Source organism: Triticum urartu, chromosome 2A (assembly GCF_056163025.1).
Source record: "Triticum urartu cultivar PI428250 chromosome 2A, HENAU_Tu73, whole genome shotgun sequence".
NCBI lineage: Eukaryota > Viridiplantae > Streptophyta > Magnoliopsida > Poales > Poaceae > Triticum > Triticum urartu.
Window position 1 is genome coordinate 207,732,411 of NC_141874.1, and position 12,804 is coordinate 207,745,214.

Consider the following 12,804-nt stretch of genomic DNA (forward strand, 5'->3'; position numbering starts at 1 on the left):
GTAAGGAGTCAGGTATGACACCTAGGTTTGATTATGTTAAATCTTTTATGGATACCAGTGTTTTCTGTAAATTTAGCACTAAATATGGACTTGACTCTGATATAGTAGCTTCTTTCTGTGAATCTTTTGCTACTTATGTTGATCTCCCCAAGGAGAAGTGGTTTAAATATCATCCTCCCATAGAAGTAAAAGTAGCCGCACCTATTAAAGTTGAAGAAAAGATTGTCACTTATAATGATCCTATTGTTCCTACTTCTTATGTTGAGAAACCACCTTTTCCTGTTAGGATAAAGGATCATGCTAAAGCTTCAACTATGGTTCGTAAAAGCAATATTAAAACTTATACACCTCATGAGCAAATTAAAGTTGAACCTGATATTGCTATTGTTAAATATCTCTTGTCTGATAATATTGATGGGCATGTTATTCATTTCCTTGATGGGACTGCTAGAATTGCTAAACCTTGTGCTAAAGATAAAAACAGACCTGTGGTAGGCATGCCTGTTATTTCTGTTAAAATAGGCGATCATTGTTATCATGGCTTATGTGATATGGGTGCTAGTGCTAGTGCAATACCTTATTCCTTATACAAAGAAATTATGCATGATATTGCACCTGCTGAGTTGAAGATATTGATGTCACAATTAAACTTGCCAATAGAGATACTATTTCACCAATGGGAATTGTTAGAGATGTTGAAGTCTTGTGTGGGAAAACTAAATATCCTGCTGATTTTCTTGTTCTTGGTTCCTCACAAGATAACTTTTGTCCCATTATATTTGGTAGACCCTTCCTGAACACTGTTAATGCTACCATAGATTGCAAAAGGGATGTTGTTACTATCGGTTTAGATGATATGACTCATGAATTTAATTTCTCTAAATTTAGTAGACAACACCGTGAAGAAGAATTACCTAGTAAGTATGAAATTATTGGTCTTGCTTCTATTGCCGTACCTCCTAGTGATCCTTTAGAACAATATTTGCTAGACCATGAAAATGACATGTTTATGAATGAAAGAAGGGAAATATATGAAGTATTCTTTAAACAGGAACCTATTCTGAAACACAATTTGCCTGTTGAAATCCTAGGGGATCCTCCTCCACCCAAGGGTGATCCCGTGTTTGAGCTTAAACCGTTACTTGATACTCTTAAATATGCTTATCTTGTTGAGAAAAAGATATATCATGTTATTATTAGTGCTAACCTTTCAGAGCATGAGGAAGAGAGATTACTGAAAAATCTGAAGAAGCACCGTGCTGCTATTGGGTATACTCTTGATGATCTTAAGGGCATTAGTCCCACTCTATGTCAACATAAAATTAATTTGGAAGAAGATGCTAAACCAGTTCGTGATCATCAACGACGGCTGAATCCTAAAATGAAAGAAGTGGTAAGAAAAGAAATACTAAAGCTCCTTGAGGCAGGTATAATTTATCCCGTTGCTGATAGTCAGTGGGTAGGTCATGTCCATTGTGTCCCTAATAAGGGAGGTATTACTGTCGTTCCTAACGATAAAGATGAATTGATTCCTTAAAGAATTATTACAGGTTATAGGATGGTAATTGATTTCCGCAAATTAAATAAGGCCACTAAAAAGGATCATTACCCCTTACCTTTTATCAATCAAATGCTAGAAAGACTATCCAAACATACACATTTTTGCTTTCTAGATGGTTATTTTGGTTTCTCTCAAATATCTGTGTCAGCCAAAGATCAATCAAAGACTACTTTTACTTGCCCTTTTGGTACTTTTGCTTATAGACGTATGCCTTTTGGTTTATGTAATGCACCTGCTACCTTTCAAAGATGCATGATGGCTATATTCTCTGACTTTTGTGAAAAGATTTGTGAGGTTTTCATGGACGATTTCTCCGTCTATGGATCTTCTTTTGATGATTGCTTGAGCAACCTTGATCGAGTTTTGCAAAGATGTGAAGAAACTAATCTTGTCTTGAATTGGGAAAAGTGCCACTTTATGGTTAATGAAGGTATTGTCTTGGGGCATAAAGTTTCTGAAAGAGGTATTGAAGTTGATAAAGCCAAGGTTGATGCTATTGAAAAGATGCCATGCCCCAAGGACATCAAAGGTATAAGAAGTTTCCTTGGTCACGCCGGATTTTATAGGAGGTTCATTAAGGACTTCTCAAAAATTTCTTGGCCTCTGACTAACTTATTACAAAAAGATATACCATTTGTCTTTGATGATGATTGTGTAGAAGCATTTGAAATACTTAAGAAAGCATTGATCTCTGCGCCTATTGTTCAGCCACCTCATTGGAATTTACCCTTTGAAATTATGTGTGATGCTAGTGATTATGCTGTAGGTGCTGTTCTAGGGCAAAGAGTTGATAAGAAATTAAATGTTATTCAATATGCTAGTAAAACCCTAGACAATGCTCAAATAAATTATGCTACTACTGAAAAAGAATTCTTAGCAGTTGTATTTGCTTGTGATAAGTTCAGACCTTATATTGTTGATTCTAAAGTAACTTTTCACACTGATCATGCTGCTATTAAATATCTTATGGAAAAGAAAGAAGCTAAACCTAGACTTATTAGATGGGTTCTCTTGCTACAAGAATTTGACTTACATATCGTTGATAGAAAGGGAGCTGAGAACCCCGTTGCAGACAACTTGTCTAGGTTAGAAAATGTGCTTGATGACCCACTTCCTATTGATGATAGCTTTCCTGATGAGCAATTAAATGTCATAAATGCTTCTTATACTGCTCCATGGTATGCTGATTATGCTAATTACATTGTTGCTAAGTTTATACCACCTAGTTTCACATGCCAGCAAAAGAAAAAGTTCTTCTATGATTTGAGGCATTAATTTTGGGATGACCCACATCTTAAGGAGTAGATGGTGTTATTAGACGTTGTGTACCCTGAGCATGAACAGGAACAGATCCTACGCAAGTGTCACTCCTAAGCTTATGGAGGACACCATGCTGGAGATAGAACTGCACATAAGGTATTGCAATCTGGTTTTTATTGGCCTACTCTCTTCAAGGATGCCCGTAAGTTTGTCTTATCTTGTGATGAATGTCAAAGAATTGGTAATATTAGTATACGTCAAGAAATGCCTATGAATTATTCACTTGTTATTGAACCATTTGATGTTTGGGGTTTTGACTATATGGGACCCTTTCCTTCCTCTAATGGATATACACATATTTTAATTGCTGTTGATTACGTTACTAAGTGGGTAGAGGCTATTCCAACTAGTAGTGCTGATCATAACACTTCTAGTAAAATGATTAAAGAAGTTATTTTTCTGAGATTTGAAGTCCCTAGATATTTAATGACTGATGGTGGTTCACATTTTATTCATGGTGCTTTCCGTAAAATGCTTGCTAAATATGATATTAATCATAGAATTGCATCTCCTTATCATCCTCAGTCTAGTGGTCAAGTAGAATTGAGTAATAGAGATCTCAAATTAATTTTGCAAAAGACTGTTAATAGATCTAGAAAGAATTGGTCCAAGAAACTTGATGATGCATTATGGGCCTATAGAACTGCATATAAAAATCCTATGGGTATGTCTCCGTATAAAATGGTTTATGGAAAAGCATGTCACTTACCTCTCGAACTAGAACACAAGGCATATTGGGCTATTAAAGAGCTCAATTACAATTTTCAACTTGCCGGTGAGAAGAGCTTATTTGATATTAGCCCACTCGATGAATGGAGAACCCAAGCCTACGAAAATGCCAAGTTGTTTAAAGAAAAAGTTAAAAGATGGCATGATAAAAGGATACAAAAGCATGAGTTTAATGTAGGTGATTATGTATTGCTATACAACTCTCGTTTAAGATTTTTTACAGGAAAACTTCTCTCTAAATGGGAAAAGTCCTTACGTTATCGAGGAGGTCTACCGTTCCGGTGCCATAAAAATCAACAACTTCGAAGGCACAAATCCGAAGGTGGTGAACGATCAAAGAATCAAACATTATATCTCAAGTAATCCCATAAATGTTGAAACCAATGTTATTGAAACCGTAACTCCGGAGGAATACATAAGGGACACTTTCCAGAATGTTTCAGACTCCGAAAAGGAATAGGTATGTGGTACGGTAAGTAAACCGACTCCAAAACAGTTTTAAGGCAATATTTCTCCGTTTTGGAATATTTAGAAAAATAGAAAAATAAGAAACAGTCCGAGAAGGACACGAGGGCTCCACGATGGTGGAGGGCGCGCCATACCCCCTGGGCGCGCCCCCTACCTCGTGGGCACCTCGTGTGCTTTCTGGACTCCGTTTTCTTACACGACACGTATTTTGGTCGGTAAAAATTCATTATATAATCTCCCCGGGGTTTTGACTCCCGTATCACACAATTATCCTCTGTTTGTGTTTTGAGCTGTTTCTGCTGCAGATTAGAGCAAGATGTCTTCGCAAGACTCAGTCGGGGAGAGTCGGGTGTCTCACCCGGCACCGAGATCAATGACAAACAACAATGTTGACCTCTTTGGACCAGCAACAGAGGAAGAGATGGAGGCTGAATTGAAGAGGATAGATGCCATGGAAGAGGATCAAGAAGTCACTTCCCGCTTCCGAGCTGGATTCACAATGGGAGAACTTCAGAGCTCGGCTATTCCAAATTCGGTTATCCCTTCCAATGTTAGATTTCTTTCTTATGAGAATATGAAAAAGAGTGTCACTGGTTCTCCTGCAGCTATTCAGCACCCTTGGGTGCAGGGAGCTTTGGCTGTTACAGGAAAACTCCGAAAGGAAATAATGGACCTCAAGCAACAAGTCAATAAGCTCGAGGAGGAGAATCACATCCTGAGGGGCATCATCTCCAAGAATATCACATCACCATCCCCGAAAAGAGAGACATAATCACATGGGTATGAGCACTCCCCTTGGCAACTGCCAAGCTTGGGGGAGTGCCCCGGTATCATATCACCATCACTTCTATCTTTACTGTTTTTCTTAGTTCGATCCTTTTGGTAATATCTTGATCTAGTAGAATAAAAGTCTTAGTATGATCTAGTCGTGAGTTTTGCTTTATAATTCTTCTATGTAATCGAGCCCGTGAGCTATATAATAAAGATTAGTGTTGAGTCAAGGGCTTGATTATTTTGCCATGATCCTAAGGGAACAAAAGAAAAGAGAAAGAAATAAAAAGAAACAAAGAGATCATGTGAGTCTTATGGAGAGTAATGAGCTCACATAGAAAAAGTATGATGAATAAAAGTTGTTGAGAGTTGACAAGCGTAGTTTTGGTCATCGTTGCAATTAATAGGAAGTAATAAAGAAAGAGAGGTCTTCACATATAAGTATACTATCTTGGACATGTTTTATGATTGTGAGCACTCATTAAAATATGACATGCTAAAGAGTTGACGTTGGACAAGGAAGACAACGTAATGGGTTATGTTTTCTTACACTGAGATAAATTATATTATCATGGATCATCCAACATGGTTGAGCTTGCCTTTCCCCCTAATGCTAGCCAAATTCATAGCACCAAGTAGAGATACTACTTGTGCTTCCAAATACCCTTAAACCAGTTTTATCATGAGAGTCCACTATACCTACCTATGGATTGAGTAAGATCCTCCAAGTAAGTTTTCATCGGTGCAAGCAATAAAAATTGCTCTCTAAATATGTATGACTTATTAGTGTGGGAGAAATAAGCTTTATACGATCGTGTGATATGGAAGAAATAAAAGCGACAGACTGCATAATAAAGGTCCATATCACAAGTGGAAATATAAAGTGACGTTCTTTCGCATTAAGATTTTGTGCATCCAACCATTAAAGCGCATGACAAACTCCACTTCCCTCTGCGAAGGGCCTATCTTTTACTTTTATCTCCTACCTTGCATAAGAGTCATGGTGATATTCACCCTTCCTTTTTACATTTCATCCTTTGGCAAGCACAATATGTTGGAAAGATCCTGGTATATATGGCTAATTGGATGTGAGTTTTCATGAACTATTATTGTTGACATTGCCCTAGAGGTAAAACGTTGGGAGGCAAAACTATAAGCCCCTATCTTTCTCTGTGTCCGATTAAAACTCCAAACCCCTAAGTATTGCATGAGTGACAGCAATTGTGAAAGACTATATGATAGTTGAGTATGTGGACTTGCTGAAAAGCTCTTATACATTGATTCTTTCCTATGTTATGATAAATTGCAATTGCTCCAATGACTGAGATTATAGTTTGTTAGTTTTCAATGAAGTTTACGATTCATACTTGAAATTGTGATTGAATTATTACTCTAGCATAAGAGATTATATGACAAGAATTATATAAGTTGTTGTTCTAAGAATGATCATGATGCCCTCATGTCCGTATTTTATTTTTTTATCGACGTCTCTATCTCTAAACATGTGGACATATTTTTCGATTTCGGCTTTCGCTTGAGGACAAGCGAGGTCTAAGCTTGGGGGAGTTGATACGTCCATTTTGCATCATGCTTGTATATCGATATTTATTGCATTATGGGCTGTTATTACACATTATGTCACAATACTTATGCCTATTCTCTCTTATTTTACAAGGTTTGCATAAAGAGGGAGAATGCCGGCAGCTGGCATTCTGGGCTGGAAAAGGAGCAAATATTAGAGACCTATTCTGCACAGCTCCAAAAGTCCCAAAACTTCACGGAAGACGTTTTCAAAATATATAAAAAATACTCAGCAGGAGAAGTTCACCAGGGGGACCACACCCTGCCCACGAGGGTGGGGGCGTGCCCTACCCCCTGGGCACGCCCCCTACCTCGTGGGCCCCCTGGTGGCCCTTCGGTGGCCATCTTCTGCTATATGAAGTCTTTCGATGGGAAAAAATAAGAAGCCATCTTCTCGAATGAAACTCCGCCGCCACGAGGCGGAACCTTGGCGGAACCAATCTAGGGCTCTGGTGGAGCTGTTCTGCCGGGGAAACTTCCCTCCCGGAGGGGGAAATCATCACCATCGTTATCACTGAAAGTGGATGTCGCCTAGAGGGGGGGGGGTGAATAGGCGCTTTAGAATAATTACAGTTTAGGCTTGAACAAATGCGAAATAAACCTAGCGGTTAATTTGCCAAGCACAAAACCTAAAACAACTAGGCTCACCTATGTGCACCAACAACTTATGCTAAACAAGATAAGCAACTATGTGATAGCAAGATATATGACAAAGAACAATATGGCTATCACAAAGTAAAGTGCATAAGTACAGGGCTCAGGTAAGAGATAACCGAGGCACGCAGAGACGATGATGTATCCCGAAGTTCACACCCTTGCGGATGCTAATCTCCGTTTGGAGCGGTGTGGAGGCATAATGCTCCCCAAGAAGCCACTAGGGCCACCGTAATCTCCTCACGCCCTCGCACAATGCAAGATACCGTGATTCCACTAAGGGACCCTTGAGGGCGGTCACCGAACCCGTACAAATGGCAACCCTTGGGAGCGGTCACCGAACCCGTACACTTTGGCAACCCTTGGGGGCGGTCATCAGTACCCGTCAAATTGCTCGGGGCAATCTCCACAACCTAATTGGGGACCCCGACGCTTGCTCGGAGCTTTACACCACAATGATTGAGCTCCGAACACCACCAACCGTCTAGGGCGCCCAAGCACCCAAGAGGAACAGACTCAAGGGTACCAAGCACCCAAGAGTAATAAGCTTCTCAATTTGTAACTTCCACGTATCACCGTGGAGAACTCAAACCGATGCACCAAATGCAATGGCAAGGGCACACGGAGTGCCCAAGTCCTTCTCTCTCAAATCCCACCGAAGCAACTAATGCTAGGGAGGAAAATGAGAGGAAGAACAAGAAAGAGAACACAAAGAACTCCAAGATCTAGATCCAAGGGGTTCCCTCACATAGAGGAGGAAGTGATTGGTGGAAATGTGGATCTAGATCTCCTCTCTCTTTTCCCTCAAAAACTAGCAAGAATCCATGGAGGGATTGAGAGTTAGCAAGCTCAAAGAAGGTCAACAATGGGGGAAGAACACGAGCCCAAAGGATAAGGTTCATTGGGGAAGAAGACCCCCTTTTATAGGAGGGGAAAATCCAACCGTTATGTGCTCAGCCCGCTGATGTCTACTACACAACCTTCTTCTTGTAGACGTTGTTGGGCCTCCAAGTGCAGAGGTTTGTAGGACAGTTGTCGGTGTCAAAACCGGCGGATCTCGGGTAGGGGGTCCCGAACTGTGCGTCTAGGATCGATGGTAACAGGAGGCAGGGGACACGATGTTTACCCAGGTTCGGGCCCTCTTGATGGAGGTAATACCCTACGTCATGCTTGATTGATATTTATGATATGAGTAGTACAAGAGTAGATCTACCACGAGATCAGAGAGGCTAAATCCTAGAAGCTAGCCTATGGTATGATTGTTGTTGTATATGATCTATCGACTAGCCTGGCCTCGGTTTATATAATGCACTAGAGGCCTAGGATAACAAGAGTCCTAGCCGAGTACGCCGGTGGGGAGGAGTCCTTGTCTTGATCGCCAAGTCTTGTGGAATCTTCCTTGTATGCGGCAGCTATCCGAACTGGCCCATGAGTATACGGCCATGGGGGTCCTCGGCCCAATCTAACAGATCGGGAGATTACGTGGTGAGTACCCCCTAGTCCAGGACACCGTCAGTAGCCCCCTGAACCGATCTTCAAGTTAGGGACGCTCCTCGATTCTTCCGAAGCGTTCTTCATCTTCAGTCGTCGGTCTTGAAAACTGGTTCAACAAATCTTCTCATCTCCGATCTTGAGGATCGCCGAAGTGCATTCGACGAGTTTACACGTCAGGTATCCGAGGAGCCCCTTTAAGTTTCCGGCCTTTATCAATGCCTTGTTATTTTTATGCCACACCTCGGGTTTGAAGTTGTTCTCGGGCGACAGCGTCCTCTTGCGTCCGAGCTCCAACGCCGGACTGCATTTGAGGTATCTTTTGCAGCTGAGCACCAACGCCGGACCGCTTCCCAGCTCTAACGCCGGAATGTATCTGAGCTCCAACGCCGGACTATGTATCCGAGCTCCAACGCCGGACTGTATCCGAGCTCCAACGCCGGACTGTATCCAAGGTGTCGTACCTTGTTTCAAAGAAGTTTGAAGGAGTTTAGCCGAGCTTAATGCCGGAAATGCCCTCTATGGAGCCAGCCACTAGTGCCTGAGCTTTATGCCGGACTGCTTCCGAGGTAGTGCACCACCCTGAATGTGGGCCGATTTTTGTCAATATTTTTTATTGGTGCAATTTATTCTCTGCCGAGATATATAGCCAATAGCCCTTAAGGTGGGTATCGGTCCAAAACCCGAGATGCACATGAAGGATGACATAAGACCGCAGATCCCAGTAGCCGCTGAGACTCAGGTTGATTTGCAAAATCGGTCTGAGGATCAAGTCCTAGCTCGGCAGAATACTTCGGGACACAAAAAGCGGCGTGCTCAGTCCTCGAGACTCAGGTTGGGTGCGGCCGACCAACCTGAGGATCAAAATCTCCTCGGAAACTATATTACACTTAAAATTTTCTGCATTGGACAGGCAATGCAGTAGCCCCCGAGACACTGGTCGGGTGGCAACACCAGATCAGGGGATTGATGTGCCCCTTTAATATTTGTAAATAATAAGCCCGAAGCCCAGTAGCCCCCGAGCCTTAATGCGGGCACGGGTGGCCGAATTAAGGATTGATATCCATAGTAAAATCACAAATTATGTGTAACGACTCTATGTATCCAAGTACTTTACGTCATTAATGCTCGGATCCGCATTGTACAAAACTTTGTTGACCGACCATCGGCTTCCACCTCCTCGGCCAATAGCCGAGGAGTGTTTGTCCTACTTTATAAAGCCTTTGTGAGGGCAAATATTTACAACAAACAAGGCAATCTGGCCATATGGTTTTATAAACAAAGGTACGCAGAGAGATATGTTATATTACTGTTTAACAGAAGAAATGTCTTCCAAAGAAAATAGTCCCGCTATCGGTTCCTTTCTTTGGGTTGTCATGCTAAGCATGATCATGAAACATCAGCTCCAATGTAAGAGCAAAATATTGATGATTTAGTTCGGGAGGCCAGTTAATAGCCCCCGGTAGTGTTCGGCGACAGTCGAGGTCAAGCCGTAAACACTTCGGCCATTGTTATGAATGGCCCGTCATTTAACACTGTCATCGGATCGCTGACCAGTTTACGCTTATTGTGACAGTCAGTTTTCGGCTTTCTCCACTGAGGTTCTTAACCATGTGAGCTGGAAGCACAATCGCAGTGGTTCTCCCTTTGCACACCTAGCTGAACAAAGAGGAACGTAGGAGGCAAGCGCAGGAGCCGGGCAACCCAACTATTGACCGAAGACACAATTCGAAACCGATGCATATATAGCAATATCCGAGAATGTTTTTGCCGAATCTCTAAAGGTGTCCGGCATTGCACTGCGAGACTTGTGCTGAAAACACACAAATAGTTTAAAAGTGCCATAAGCTTGGAAAACCAAAAAACGTCAGTAAAAACTTGACGTCCGAACAAGATCAAGTGTTCAGTGTCAATCCAAAAATTGGCCTTAGCAAAAGAAGTGCTTCTGTCATGCTTTAACATGATACATCCTATTTCAAGACTTCAAGCGGGTCATCCTACGGCTTCAACCTCCTATCCCGAGGGCGGAGTACTTCTCATTAGGCCAGTTTAGCAAACTAAACTCTAGCGGCTTTGAGAGAGAAATTAGGCTCCCCAGCTAGTGACCACACGCTCGTGTCGAAAAAAGGAGTGATAGATAATAATAATAATAATAACAATAATAAAACTTTGCAACGACTAAGAAGAAGAACACTTATCATAAAACGGCTCATATAAATTTAAGAGCCCCCAAGTGACTTGGGTAAAAGAATGATTGCATGTACCGAAGTACTTATATCATATCTATGTTCAACCAAACTTTAAATGCGTCTTAACCGACCGTCGGCTTCTCCCTCTTCGGTCAAGGACCGAAAAGTGTTATGTACTCCATCTGTCGAGAATATTGACGGTGTTTCCAATAACCAGGCAATCAGGCCATAAGGCTGTAACAGACAAAGCGCGCTCAAGGAACTTATGCTATATTACTGTGAAGTGTAAGAAGCATCTTCGAAGAAAATAGTACCCCCACCAATACCTTTCTTCGGTGCTCATTATTATTATGAGACTTGTGCAATAGATTTTTTGTACTCATGAGTTCCGTTGTGTGCCGACCATCATTGAAAACTATAAGAGCGCTAGCTTTCGGCTTCACCCAGTCTGAGGTCCGGCTCGGATGACCTGATCGTGACAATCGCAGAGGTGCTCCCTTTACTCCCTAGCCGAACAATCGGGAACGTAGTGGTAAACACAGGAGCGAGGCAACCCAGCTTGCAAATCGCTTAAGTCAATATGGTGCATATTTTGGCGTAATACACGAACAAGGAACGAAGCCGTACAAGTATAATCATATGCAAGAGGAAAAGCTTCATGAAGGAAGCCCCCAAATGAATTGGGTATTTGAATTTATGCGTCACAAACAAAGTTTGGGCAAGGAAATTTTTTACAAGCAATTTTTTTCCAAAAAAGTATAATGCTTGGTCGAACCGAACACAAGTTAGAAATTAAAGCTTTGAGCATGAAAGCGACTTAGCTGGTTAATGTGTTCGGTATTGATGACGCGGTCCAAGCTTGATGCGGGACAAGGTTCCATCCCCCAAGCTAGTCCCGAGGTGGCGGAGCGGAGAGCTCGACATGCCGAAGTGGTGACATAGCACGGTCAATGCAGACCGACAGAGTGACGCCGAAGTCCCCAGATCATTTTCCTGTGCACAAAAAATAGTGCAAACCGGAGATAATAGTAATAATGATAATTAAAAAATCGTTGCATAATAAATAATTTATGCAAAGTGGGTAATAAAATAAATATGGCCTGGTGCCGAAGTCAATGTCGATGCAGGGCATCGGCGTGATGCGGTAAAGGCGTGGCAAAGCCTGAATTCACAGGTCGGTCTGAGCTCCGGATGCGGCGTTCGCTAGACTATGTACGGAAACTGGCCGAACCACCATGCGACTGTCGTTAATGCGGCCACCATTTGATAGACCTGTGTACACATGATGGACAAACCAGAGTAATAATTCCTTGGGAGAAATGAACCCAAACAAGCAAAAAATACTGGGATTAATAGCACCTGGTTTATTTATTGTAGCAATCCGAAGGAAGGTGATTCCCAAAATTGGGACTCGATCCGCACACCCATTGCTTGATGGGCGATAAAATGACAGCATGGCAATGCTGGCAAAGGTTGGCTCGCCGAGGCAAAGCCCTCGGTCCAGCTAATGTGACGGAGCTTGTCGGTGTCAAAACCGGCGGATCTCGGGTAGGGGGTCCCGAACTGTGCGTCTAAGGCGGATGGTAACAGGAGGCAGGGGACACGGTGTTTTACCTAGGTTCGGGCCCTCTTGATGGAGGTAAAACCCTACGTCCTGCTTGATTAATATTGATGATATAGGTAGTACAAGAGTAGATCTACCACGAGATCAGAGAGGCTAAACCCTAGAAGCTAGCCTATGGTATGATTGTTGTATATATCTATCGACTAGCCTGGCCTCGGTTTATATAATGCACTAGAGGCCTAGGATAACAAGAGTCCTAGCTGAATACGCCGGTGGGGTGGAGTCCTTGTCTTGATCGCCAAGTCTTGTGGAATCTTCCTTGTATGCGGCAGCTGTCCGAACTGGCCCATGAGTATGCGGCCATGGGGTCCTCGGCCCAATCCAACTGATCGGGAGATGATGTGATGAGTACCCCCTAGTCCAGGACACCGTCAGTAGCCCCCTGAACCGGTCTTCAAGTTAGGGACGCTCCTCGA